This window comes from Limulus polyphemus, unplaced genomic scaffold (assembly GCF_000517525.1).
Source record: "Limulus polyphemus unplaced genomic scaffold, Limulus_polyphemus-2.1.2 Scaffold1120, whole genome shotgun sequence".
NCBI classification, from domain to species: Eukaryota; Metazoa; Arthropoda; class Merostomata; order Xiphosura; family Limulidae; genus Limulus; species Limulus polyphemus.
Window position 1 is genome coordinate 192,586 of NW_013666730.1, and position 13,543 is coordinate 206,128.

The following is a 13,543-nucleotide window of genomic DNA, read 5'->3' on the forward strand; positions in this document are numbered from 1 at the left end:
GGGTATCGAAACCCGGGTTTCTAGCGTTGTAAGTCCACAGACTTACCGCTGTGCCACTGGGAAGCAGTTTGTTGTGCCTATATGAAAGAATTATTAAGAATTAATATGAAGCCTAATCTATCATTCGATTGACTATTTGTTCCTGAGTTATACCAGTTTCGGAAAATCCCCCCCTCTCTCCAGTTACTCCTGGACAAGAGAAGATTGAAGGAACAAGATCAGGCTTCATATATTGTTGGAGTATTTATTATACGTAAACATAAATATAGAATCACTGTGGTGAGTAACAGAAAACTCAGAACACCATACATAAAATATAATCTTTTTGATTGAAAATGTTGGAAAACCGTCAAATAGGGAAATTATTGATTTTCTTATTTCATGCATGCTTTTCATTTGGTAAAATTTTAAATTAATTAAATGCGTAAGATAAAAGCAACACATAAGCACGAATGATTAAGTGTTGCAGATGTTTTTTAAGTCGTTCAAGATTTCTCATGTAAATTCAAAATTGTTACGCGTGATTGTCATTAGTTTATGTATCCTTCATCACTGACAAAAATTCGACAGTTTTAACATCTTAAGTTTTTCGTGCAGGTACATGTAGGTGTATAAGGGTTGATTTTTTTCTTTCTAAAATGTTGCCATCAAAATGCCAAAAGAAAAAGGACTGACACCCTTTGACAGATTCAAATCCTTAAATGATGCTGTTTGAAGTTTAGGACAAACTACAAAGGACCTCAGCTGTTCAACAAGAACTGTGAGATACATATTGGAAAGGTAAAAGGAAACCCAGTCTTATAACATCAGACAATTATAACCGGGACCGAGAAAAGAGGCTCATTGAAAGAGATGTTATATATATATAAGACCCTCTGTGAAGAAGCTGATTGGACAGAATTTAATATTTCAAGGTGATAACGACCCCAAACATACGACTATAAAACTTCGGGTTTAATTTTCAAAGACAGAAAACTCAGGCGATCTTCAGCGAATGAAATGGCCAGTCCTTAACCAGAGAGAACAAATTTGTTATTTGTTGAACTTCATGCTTCACAAAGCATCAACTGTAAAGAAAGTTCCTGGACACTTCTTCAATAAGAAGTGAAATGAAATTACACTAGAGACATCGCAAAAAAAAAACACTTAAATATATTGGCACAAAGAAGCCAAGCTGTTATTCATGCCAAAAGTGACTATACTAAATATTAGCATTTAAGGCTTAAATGCATCATGCGCGTGTACTAACTTTGTAATAGTTTCTTGTAATATTAAGTCTCTATAATCACAAATCCAATTTTATAGTAAATCAATGATACAATGATAAGACTTACACGTGCCTTATAAAATATATATTGAGATGCCGTAATAAACTTTCACACCTTTGTGTGTATACATATATATTTACCATTCTTTATAAAGGACATAATACAAATATTCTAAGATCGTTGATTGAAAACTCACAGATAGTTCCGAAAATTGTTTCTCTACTATTACATCGTATGGACGAAGAGTAGAAAAAGTGTCTATCATCTGCGCTAATAAAAGGCGAGTAGAAAAGTGTCTACCACCTGCGCTAATATAAAGTATTTTTAATCGTTTCTTTTCTAGTATATCTAGTTACTGAACATCTTTTAGTGTCTTTCAACCTAAATTAGGTGTTGATGTATCAACTGTGCTGGCTCATAGCATGAGGCTCTAAAAGGTTTTAAAAGCCAGAAATAAGAAGTGCTCTACGAAACTTACTTTGTCCATTTCGATTTCATTTCCCTCTGTGTAAAATACTGATACCAAGAAAACTGCGTAACCATGGTAACACCAAGGTTCGATGAAGATAAAATATCCTCTAAAATGTTAACGGTCCTTTTGATAGCTTGCTTAAAAGTGCGTGTTCATGCTATATAATATATATATATATATATATATGTTCAAGTAGAGAGCTAACAGCCATTTTGAAGATTGGGAAATCAGGAGCCATATTCTATGTATGAAACTTTAAAAATAATAATACATGGACAAAAACATAAAATATGGAGCAGCCACTAGCAAGTTGCCAACTTTAGGTGAATATTTTTGGCAAGAAAATAAGAAAAATATTTCGACAGGAGGTAAAACAGCCGCGTTTATGTTAATAAAGCCCATTTTTCTTCAGTTAATAGTCCTTACATCTTTTAAGCTTTTCGAGTAGAAGATGCACTGGGAAAGGTTTAGGAAATCATAAAACTCACAAACTTGGAAGAGTATTTTGAGACGAAAACTACTCTGCACATGGGGAACGTTAAGATCACAACTGTGTTAATTATTTTCCAACCAACCGGTTGCTTTGAATATAAATAAAACTAATTTATTTTAGTTTTTATTTTATTTATTTAAAAGGGTACAATGATGTAATTTTTTTTTCTTTTATTCAAATACTAATATACAAAGAATAAATTCTTCTCAAGTTTAACAAGTGGTCACATTTTGACCATAATGTGTCACCACATTTCCATCAATGTTTTTACTTGGTATTATTTAATCTTAATAGGTCAAATGTTGACCGAAATACGTCATCCAAAGTTTCAATCAATTTTTTTATTCGGTAATAATTTATATAAACAAGTCAAATTTTAATCATAATACGCGATCAAGTTACAGTCAGTTTTTTACTAAGTACTACTTAATATTTGGTCATATTTAGTCATAAAGATTGCATTATTTGTTTTGGACTCAATATTGCTAAAGTTTAATAGGTTACATGGTAATCAAACTGAGTTTGAGTTAATTATTTTTATTCAATATTATTCAACCGTAAGTTTGTTTGTTTATAATTAAGCACAAAGCTACATAATGGGCTATCTGTGCTCTGCCCACCATGGGTATCGAAACCCGGATTCTACCGTTGTAAGTCCGCAGACATACCGCTGTGCCACTGGGGGGCTCAACCGTAAGAGTTACAGTGCTTCGACCACTACTATGTCTATCGCATCCTAATCGGCCTGGTTAGCCCTGGTATCGGGCGAAAGGCCTCGTCGGCATTGGATTTAGCAGATATAGTGTGGTTGACATATCATTACACATTCTTCTTTGTTTTCATTCATGAGAACCTAGAATTACATTTTGTCCATGCTGAGCCGTCAACATTTCATTAATTTTTTTTTACTCAATACTGTTTAGTTTAATAGGTTACATTTTTAAAAATACGCAACGATGTGGTGCAACCTTTGTGTATTTTTTATTGCTTATTGTGAGAGCCATTTTAATTCATAAAAGGACAATAGAAAAGTACTTATTCTAAGTATAACGTAAGACATATATGTATTTGAAAACATAACTTCCCCACAATCTGCAGAGGTGTATACCCAGTGTTTGAAATGTGCTCACGACTTTTTAAAAATACAAACAATTGTATAACATTGGCTTTATGCACTATTCAACATTGTAAGTATCTATAAGTATGCTTAATAATTTATTTTGGTATTCAGTAATTACGAAGTTGTGTTTTAAAGTTAAAGAATTGTTGTTTTTGTCATTAAAAACAAACTGCCTCGTCCCCTGTTAAAAAAGGTGGTATACCTAGAGAGAACACACATATATGAACCTTAGAAATATATCCTAGAGAGAACACACACATATATGAACCATTGAAATACATCCTAGAGAGAACACACATATATGAACCTTAGAAATACATCCTAGAGAGAACACACATATATGAACCTTAGAAATACATCCTAGAGAGAACACACATATATGAACCATTGAAATACATCCTAGAGAGAGAACACATACACACATATATGAACCATTGAAATACATCCTAGAGAGAGAACACATATATGAACCTTTAAAATACATTTTAAGAGCTAATTTTTGAGCTGTTTTTATGCTGGCTATGAACAGTGAGTGTAAGTAATTATTTAGAATATAGCAAGTCAAAGGAATTAAGTTTGTCCCTTGCTGTATATTTGAGCTTTTGTTAATTGGCATTTTATGATATGGAAAACCTTTTCGCAGCTTTTGTTAATTTGTATTTTATGATATGGAAAGTATTTTCAGAGCTTTTGTTAATTTTATTAATTGCCCAATAGAGGACGGAAGATATATAAAAAATTCTAAAATAGAGTATTTTTCACATTTATAACTGAATTCCATGAAAAAAAGTGTACAAGTTTAGAATGTGAATATAAAACGCCATCTTCTGCCAAATTATTTAACCTGCTACCCGTACAAGTGAGAAGCAGAAATTAAGAACACGAGCAGTTTGTTTGTTTGTTATTAAGCTCAAGGTTGCACAATGGACTGTACCTACCGCGAGTATCGCATCCCAATTTTTAGCGTTATAAGTGCTCAGACTTATCGCTGAACCCCCGCGGGGATGGGGCGAATATGGGCAAATCATCCGAACTGTGTAGTGGGTTTTTACAGCGCTTCGATTGATTTAAACTAATAATATTTTGGATATTGTGAATACTTAGTCAGAGAAAAAATTGATTGACAATACGACATAAGTAAATCGGTGAATGAAGAGGGAAAACCATTTCCTGACTGAAAAAAACAAAGAAACAGAAAAACGATTTGAAATTTTACTACTCGTTCCATTGGTGTTATAAACAAAACAGAAAAACATGGCATTGGTTCTTCAAAGCTTTTGAATTTTTGTGATGGAGTATCTGGAATAAGATATCAATACATAATAAAGTTACTTGTATTTTATATTATAGTTCTAAGTAATGCTGGTACAATAATAATTCAGCATATCCAACATTTGACCAAAACGTGTTTTAGACTACGCATGCAAGTTAGCCGGCCCGGCATGGCCACGTGGTTAGGGCGCTCATCTCACAATCTGAGGGTCGCGGGTTCGAATCCCCGTCCTACCAAAACATGCTCGCCCTTTCAGCCGTGGGGCGTTATAGTGTGTGACGGTCAATCCCACTATTCTTTGGTAAAAGAGTAGCCTAAGAGTTGGCGGTGGGTGGTAATGACTAGCTGCCTTCCCTCTAGTCTTACAGTGTTAAATTAGGGATGGCTAGCGCAGATAGCCCTCGTGTAACTTTGCGCGAAATTCAACACAAACAAAACAAGCAAGTTAGCCTAACTTTGTTTAGCTTAAAGGAATTGTTTGAGTCAGAGAATGCGAATGCCAACTAACAAAGATAACCCTAATAGATTTAAGGGAAAAAGTACGTGTGATGCTAGCAAGCTAATGAAAATTCATGCCTCACTTAGCCTTATTTAAAAGTATTCTTTTCGTGTGAGGTGTTGGCCTTATTCAAAAGTACTTCACGTGTGGGGTGTTTCTGATTATTGCTTGGAAAGTCGCCATTGACCTTTAAGAAACTATTTATAGATTTAAATTAAACAAAACTTTCTTCAGACTTCGTAAATGCATTCAACACTTCCTATTTCCTTGTTCGTTATCAACTTTTGATGAAACTTTGCTCATAATATCTTCACTATTTATTGACGCCTAATCGTTCTAGTAAGGCTTCGAATAGAACAGGGTGGAACGTCCATCTTTAAATTAATATTAGTAAGATGTTTTTATTTTTTATGTACGTCATTATTAAACTGGTTATTTGGCTCGTGACTCCACGGGTGTGTCTAATTTGTGTGGCACTGCATTAAATGAGAAGAGCTTCTGAAACACGAATATGGTAATTGAAACAACATCCGTAATAACACAGGGGGCAATAGAGCAAAGTCTAGACAAAACTCATTAAGATCATGATTAAGACAATCATATTAGGAATGTTCGTAGATGATCACAGGCAGACGGAAACAAGTAAATGATCTAGTATCAGCGAGGGTTAGCCCCGTAGATAACAAACATCAGTCTAGCCATTTACTTCAGTAAGGTTCAAGTATTGTTCTTGAACTATAATTAAACACATTAATGGATTCTATGGTTGTGTGAGGGATAATATTTCTGAATTTTGTTCAAGAGTTGGTACTTTATTTTTTAGGCTTCTAGGTGTAAGAGTCAAGATTATTTGGTTTGGTAATTTGATGAATTTATTTTCAAGAAAATATCTTCCTATTAACATTCTCTCTCTCTCTTTTTTAAAGTCAAATTAAAAAAGGAGTTAAATTAATATTTATGTCCATTAAAAGATGGCGCTGTTTGGATGTTCAACCAGATCACTGCAAAAGTTTAGACAATCCCAGAGAATATGTTCGTTAATTATAACGAGGAAAAGGACTGTTATTAATCATTCTAATTAGTTAATTTTATAAATTGAATTAGATAAGGCTTCGTTATAAACAATTAACAGTGTTCTGACGAGATCTAAATCTGGGCACAAAATTTGCGCAACTACTTCATTAACGATGTTGTTGTTCGTTGAGTTGCGCGTAAAACGACTTCGAGGGCTATCTGTGCTAGCCATACCTAATTTTGACGTAATGGAGTGAAGGCATCTAGTCAAAACCACCCACTGCCAACTCGTGGGCTACTCTAAGTGAAGCCCCTCAGTGGCTGTTTATAACGTTAAAAGCCGGGTTTCGATACTCATGGTGGGCACAGCACAGAAAGTCCATTGTGTAGCATTGTGTTTTATGACAAACAAATCAGTTCAGTAGTGGGATTTGACCATCACTCTTATAACGTACCAACGATCCCGAAATGCGAAGCAATCACGGTACCACAGATGCACAGTCCGGGGCACGCTAACACTGGGGAATAATCATGGTACCACAGATCCACAGTAGGGGCACGCTAACACTGGGGAATAATCATGGTACCACAGATCCAATATCGGGGCACGCTAACACTGTGGAATAATCATGGTACGACAGATCTACAGTCGGGGCACGCTAACACTGGGGAGCAATCACGGTACCACCTATTCACAGTCGAGGAATGCTAACACTGGGGAGTAATAAGGGTACCACAGATCTAATGTCGGAGCATGCTAACACTGGGGAATAATCATGGTACCACAGATCCAATATCGGAGCACGCTAACACTGGGAAGCAATCACGGTACCACGTATTCACAGTCGGGGAATGCTAACACTGGGGAGTAATAAGGGTACCACAGATCCAATGTCGGAGCACGCTAACACTGGGGAGCAATCACGGTACCACAGATTCACAATCGGGGAATGCTAACACTGGGGAGTAATCATAGTACTACAGATCTACAGTCGGAGCACGCTAATACCGGGGAGTAATCCCGGTACCACAGATCCACAGTCGGGGCACGCTAATACTGGGCCGCGGTCGGTCCCCTTCATTGCTAGCATTAAGAGAAAATTATTTAACCAATAGGAGTTACCATGTATTGTTGTAAATTGGACCGATATGGGAAAAAATATATATTTATGCAAATATATATTCCACAAAAACGGTTTGAAATATCATAATAGGGATCGCACATTTGTTTCATTATTATTATTGTTGTTGTTCCGCAAGCCTACAGCAAAACCTGGACAACATTACTAAATGGATCATTGCGCATTGCGTAGGGTACTTTTAAAGTTATTTCTATATTTTTCATAAGCTAAAACATCATAATTCTAGCGTGAATGATGGTATCATAACCCCTTGAAGCTAGTTTTCTAACAAACATCTGGTGTTCCTTTAAGAAGCTTAAGTGCTGGGTGAAACAGGAATTATCAGCCAATAATAGATTAACATTAGATTACTGTAACATGTAGATACTCAATGCTTTTTGCACTATATAATCGGTGTCTTTAAGGAGCCAATCCCTATATTATATGTGAAGTGAAGGAGTAAAAAAATCAATTCAAATGATATTAAGTTTTATTACACATATTCATAGAATAATTAATTCAAAAGATACGAAGTTTTATTTAAAGCGATGTTTCAGATGTATATGTTTTATTTGAAGAAGGCTGCTTTTCTACTGATAAAATTTTATACGCGCTTAGTGAGGGTTGTGTCTTAGTCTAGGCATATGTATTCCCATTGCTATGCATAATATATGGATAATTTAGTTACAGAGAAACTATAAATACTCACTATATTCTCAAATAAATCTCCATGACAATCTCTAGCTACAGCTTAAAGATTTGCATCTCGAACTAATGCAATGAAATAGTCAATAGATACAGTAAATCATTATGAACCGTATCAGCTAGTCGACCACAACGGATATCTTTCAGTCGTAGTTTAAAAGATAGTATTAAGCTCAGTTTCGAGCATCGGATCGGCAATCATTGTGATTGCCGATCATAAGTGTCGAATTTTAGCCCACACTGACTGATTGCGAATTGTATAGATACTGCAGATAGAGTAGCCATTGTTGAAGCTGATTATAAGGATTGACAAAAATCGTGCAAGCAGGAAATGGCGACTCTTGACGAAATTGAAGCAGAACTTTTGTAGTTATAGATTGCATTTAGAAAATAATTAATTTCAAATAAAGTATGCAGCAGCGAAAGACCACCAGAGTTTAAGGTCATCACAGTGGAAGAGGGTCGTAGAAGTGTCACGACCCAAACTCCATCAAAAATGGAGAGAGGGAGGTATATTAACATAATCAACTCATAATTGTTGATTAACACGTTTTTGACCTTGTAGAATATCACTCAAAAAGGAAATCTGGCGAGCTGCACCAAAACCGTGACAGGCTTTACTATGGCCAGTGGAGAGGAGGAAGAGTAACAGCTACAAATTTCTATTTTGACTCCATGCTGTTAGCTAGAATTACATTTGGTAAAGTACAAATAGGGATTTTTAGCTTGAGTAAGTAATGTCTACAGTATCTGCAGCCTTGTATGCTTATCCTCTTTACTATCCATATTTGCAGGTTCTTAAATTCCCAATTTTTTATTTATCTTGTGTCTCAAACCCTAAGCTTGTTTGTTTAATTTATTGCGACTGCATTTTCACTTTAAGCTAGTCATCTCGTTTCTGTATTTCTCTTTTACGATCCCTATTCCCCCTTTTAAATTAACAAGTTATAATAATATTGTTATGTAATGAATCAATCCAATATTCAATCAGAAAACGAAATGTAGCTGTAATATTAGTACAGAAAAACGTTTTCTAATTGTAAATGTTAAGAACCCCAGATGTATGAAGTCTAATTAGTTGTGACTAGTATCTGAGTCAGACATGAAACATAATTAAAGCAAGATGTATTCAGTACAGTAGTCTTCAGTATAAATTTAAAATGTTGAAGTGTCTGAAATTGTGTAAACAGATTGATCTTGAAATTATCGACCGGTTTTTATACCGTTCGTTACCGGTGAGGTCCATTCTATTGGGTAGTTTTAAATTTTGCCTGTTGTGTTACTCATTTTAAAGAACTGACCGAAATTCATGAATTTTCTATATAAAGTACATAGGAAAATCCCACCACTAATTAGTAGAATTAAATGCAATGGTGAGGGTATTTTCCTTTAGTTTTTCTTATCGTTCATGTGTTATTGGGGACTCTGTAACCAATAATATTATGAACCCACATGCAATTTAATATATAAATACTTTCTGTCGATTTATTTGTCGTTAAGAGCAAAGCTACATGGTGAACTTGTATGTGCTGTGGTATCCCTGTCTTTAGCGTTATGAGTCTTCAGACTTACCGCTGAGCCATTGGGAGGATTATGAATAGTTTAAGAAAAATGTATTTAAAGAAGGTATGGGGTCCTCATAGACCTAGGGTTAAGGAGCTGGTGTAAAAACCAAATAGTGTTTTATGAAATACATCTAAACATAACTGTTTTACGTGACAATTATCAAGTAACAGTGAAAGTACTGTATATTTACACATTTTACACTTTACGAAGTACGTATTTGATTGGTGTGTTTTCTGGGCACAATTGGGATCGAGCGCTGAATTTATACCAGGCACACAATTTACAAAATAAAATATTTATATTAAATAAATACTAATCCAAAATACATCTTAGAGACAACTACATATAATACAAGGTGCATTGTGTGGTTATCCAAAGTATTCTATAAGGTGCATGTGTTAGATAACATTTCTATCGCGGATATAATAAATCTGTTGTTCTGTTGGCACCGAAACCAACTATGTACATCTTGACAGGACATACATTCAAATATATTAGTTCTAACCACACACACTCTCGGGTCAATACCTCCCACGCATATTCACATTCTTTCAGACCACGCCACCACCAGATTTCTTGAAACCTGATACAGAAGGATGATTTATCATAGGGTTTATACTACATTAATATATACTTTAGAAATGTTCTTGCATAAATCTGTCTGTAGAAGCCTTCAGAAAACTAACATCGTGTTTTCGTAAATTAATCCAAGTGTTGACTACTATTATGCCAGAAATGCAAAACTTGAATATATCAAACGTGATATATAACGTGACAAAGCACTATAAATAGGCCCTCTATCGACATGTGAGCACTTTAAAAACAGAAAGGAGCAGTAGATGGCACTGAGATAGGACAGTTGTCAACATTTCTTTTTTGTTGTTTACAGGACTGTCTTATGTACACGTTTCCGAGGATTCGCGTAACACTTCGGTTCCAACTACAGGAAATACCTTTAAATAACAACAATAGCAATACCAAAAATAACAGCCAACCCAGCAGTAGCATGAGTAATGGCATAACGAGCAAGAGACGAAAGCACCTGAAGAGATACGATTATTTCTTTGGTGTATGACACTTTTTCTCTAGACAGGATAAATAGATAAAACGTGAACCCACCAGGACTTATTTCAACCCGAAAATAATTAGAAAATAAGAAATTTACATATATGTATGTATATGTATATATATATATATATGTGTGTGTGTGAGAGAGAGAGGGTGCTTGTGTACGCGTGTGTGTGTTTGTGAGGGTACTTGTGTATATGTGTGCGTATATTATAGAACTTCATTGTACTGTCAATTGTCACCGTAATGAAAGAGGTGCTTTTGGTGGCTCAGCTGTAACCTTGAAGTCTTATAACACCGAAGTTCGAGGTTCGAGAGCTGTGGTGGACACAGCTCCGGTAATCTGTTTTGCAGCTTTGCATTAAAACAAACCAACAAAAGAAAGAGGTTAGAATAACTTGAAAAGACCGCCAAATAATAAAAATATTATTACTAACATTCATTTTTAATCCATTTTTGTCAACACACAACAGACACACAGAAAAGCCTCTAGTGACACAGCGGTAAGTCTGAAAGCTTAAAACACTAAAAAACCGGGTTTTGATATCTGTGGTGGCAATAGATAATTCATTGTGTAGCTTTGTTCTTAACAAACAAAAAATAGGGAAATAAAATCGAGAAGACTGTATAGCAGCGAAAATTATTTATAATGTGGCTTGAGATTGACAAACTATACGTTAGATACTTAAATAGATCTTGACATGTATTAACTGTACGTTAGATACCTAAATAGATCTTTACACGTATTAACTATATGTTAGATACCTAAATAGATCTTGACACGTATTAACTAAGCAATTAGTTCTTCTATAGAAAGGGTAAATTATCTTTCTGTCTGTTATCTACCATACTGGATATCTTACAAGAATATTGAGGTTGTAATTTTAATAATCAATGAATAATTTAAATATAAGCTCTGCTATTAGGTACAAATAGGAAAAAAAATATTCATATTTTAACAGAAAGTAGAAATCGTTGATTATTCGTAGAATTGCTATAAGAAGTATCAAAAACAAAATAAATGCTGCAATAAAATGTACACAAACAAGTAAAGTGATACAAGTTGGATAGATTTTGAAACGATTTTCAATCCCTGCTTTGGTTGGCAAATTTAGACTGCTTCAGTATCACTTTACTTGGTTATGTACTTTATATTGCAGCATTTATTTTGTTTTGGATACTTCTTATAGTAATTCTATGAATAACCAACGATCTCTACTTCCATTACAATTTTATTTTTTTTTCTTATTTATTTGTTCAGTTTTAATATGCCCATGAAATGAACATAACATCTATAAATTTTCAGTACAGCCATATCTCGGATAGCTATAACTGTTACAATAATTAAAACCACAATCACAATTTTATAAAATTTAATCCTTACTTTGGCCTACAGATAAGTGAATAAAGCTGCCAAAGCAGGGATTAAATTTTATAAACTTGTGATTGTGGTTCTAATTCTTGTTTCATTACTTTTTTTGCAGCGGGATCCCTACTTCATTTTAAAATTCATAGTTTTTTAATACTCTTGTTTGTTTACTTTTATGTTACACTTGTATAAAGTATATACTTTACCTTTAGAAACTATCACGTGTCTATCCATCGATATGTAGCGCCATCTGTTGGTTTGAAAAGATATTTAAGTACGTGCATGATATACCTACCATTTACAAAAAAATCTGTATATATTTATCGGAATATGAAAAGCAGATACCCACAGACCAGTCAAGTAAGCCAGAGAAATCTTGTAGTGATAGTCCAAGCCGTCTTGGGCTAGCCTCCTGACGTGATCAGATAGCTAGGTAGGTAGTAGATGAAAAAGTTGCTGTTTTAGAAATTTTTGAATTATTATACCGGAAATGTTAAAGACCTTTCTAGCGCGTTATTAGTATATATGCGCATAATATATCGTAACCAATACTTTGAATGGTCGGTTTTATTTGGAAACCTTGTCAATCCCTACTATTAAGTACTACCGTACTTAATAATTAAATTTTTATGTCTTTTAATTCTTAAAATTTCAATTTATAGGTTTATCACCTTTTAAAAAATAATGATACGTTCTGTAAACTATTTAGATTTACATTAATTCTAGTGAGTAGATATTTCATCCAACCAACTTTATTTTCTTTATCTTTTTGTCATAAGGAATTTAACCACAAAGAAAAATTCTAGTTAAAATATTCAAGATATTTCAAATCAAAGTTGGGAGAAACTAACTTTTCCTATAGTTATTCCTAAAGTAGCAGTAAACACTTGTGGTGATTTACATTGCTGACGTAAGCGCTTACGTATACTGTTATGGTTAAAAAGAGGTATTCCCGAATGAGAATGAGAGAGGGTTAACATAGGAAAGTCTCTGTACTATAACTTTTTCTATTTCTATTTACCTTCTAACTAAGAAATAGGAATTAACCTTAAACGATTATATAACTGTCCAGGTTACTTTTAAATTTATGCTTAACACACGAGTTGTTAACTGTAGGAAGAACTTTAGCAAGCTGTTGTATTGACTTCACAACCTACTCCCATTAAAGATAAGATACCATTGGCAAAGGTCACCAAGCTCAGTCTTCATTAAGCAGATCTAGTTTATAAGTTAAGCCTAATAAAACAGATTGGAAGTCTATGTGCCTTACTTGCAGTACAATGATTGCGAATCAGCAGCTTTTGTTTGGCTCCCAGAAACATATACATTCGTTAAAATGACGTATGCTGCCCTAGACATGATTGAAGGTGGGACTGGGTAAGTAAGTACTAAACGGATGCAGTATAATGATTGCGAATCAGCAGCTTTTGTTTGGCTCCCAGAAACATATACATTCGTTAAAATGACGTATGCTGCCCTAGACATGATTGATGGTGGGACTGGGTAAGTAAGTACTAAACGGGTAGAGTATCTACGACTGATTAGTTTAGACTAAGTTCTGGGTATGATAACGTC

The 13,543-nt window shown here is 34.5% G+C and overlaps 1 protein-coding gene and 1 long non-coding RNA gene across 5 annotated transcripts in view; one reads left to right on the forward strand and one right to left on the reverse strand.

The window, feature by feature from the left end:
- LOC106462220 (ras-related and estrogen-regulated growth inhibitor-like) overlaps positions 1–13,543 on the reverse strand; it is a 106,368-nt gene that overhangs the window by 55,893 nt on the left and 36,932 nt on the right. The window lies entirely within an intron of this gene.
- LOC111086466 overlaps positions 12,212–13,543 on the forward strand; it is a 32,439-nt gene continuing 31,107 nt past the window's right edge. Inside the window, exon 1 of the long non-coding RNA XR_002611189.1 lies at positions 12,212–12,401. This is a non-coding gene — a long non-coding RNA (uncharacterized LOC111086466). The remainder of the gene's footprint in view (positions 12,402–13,543) is intronic.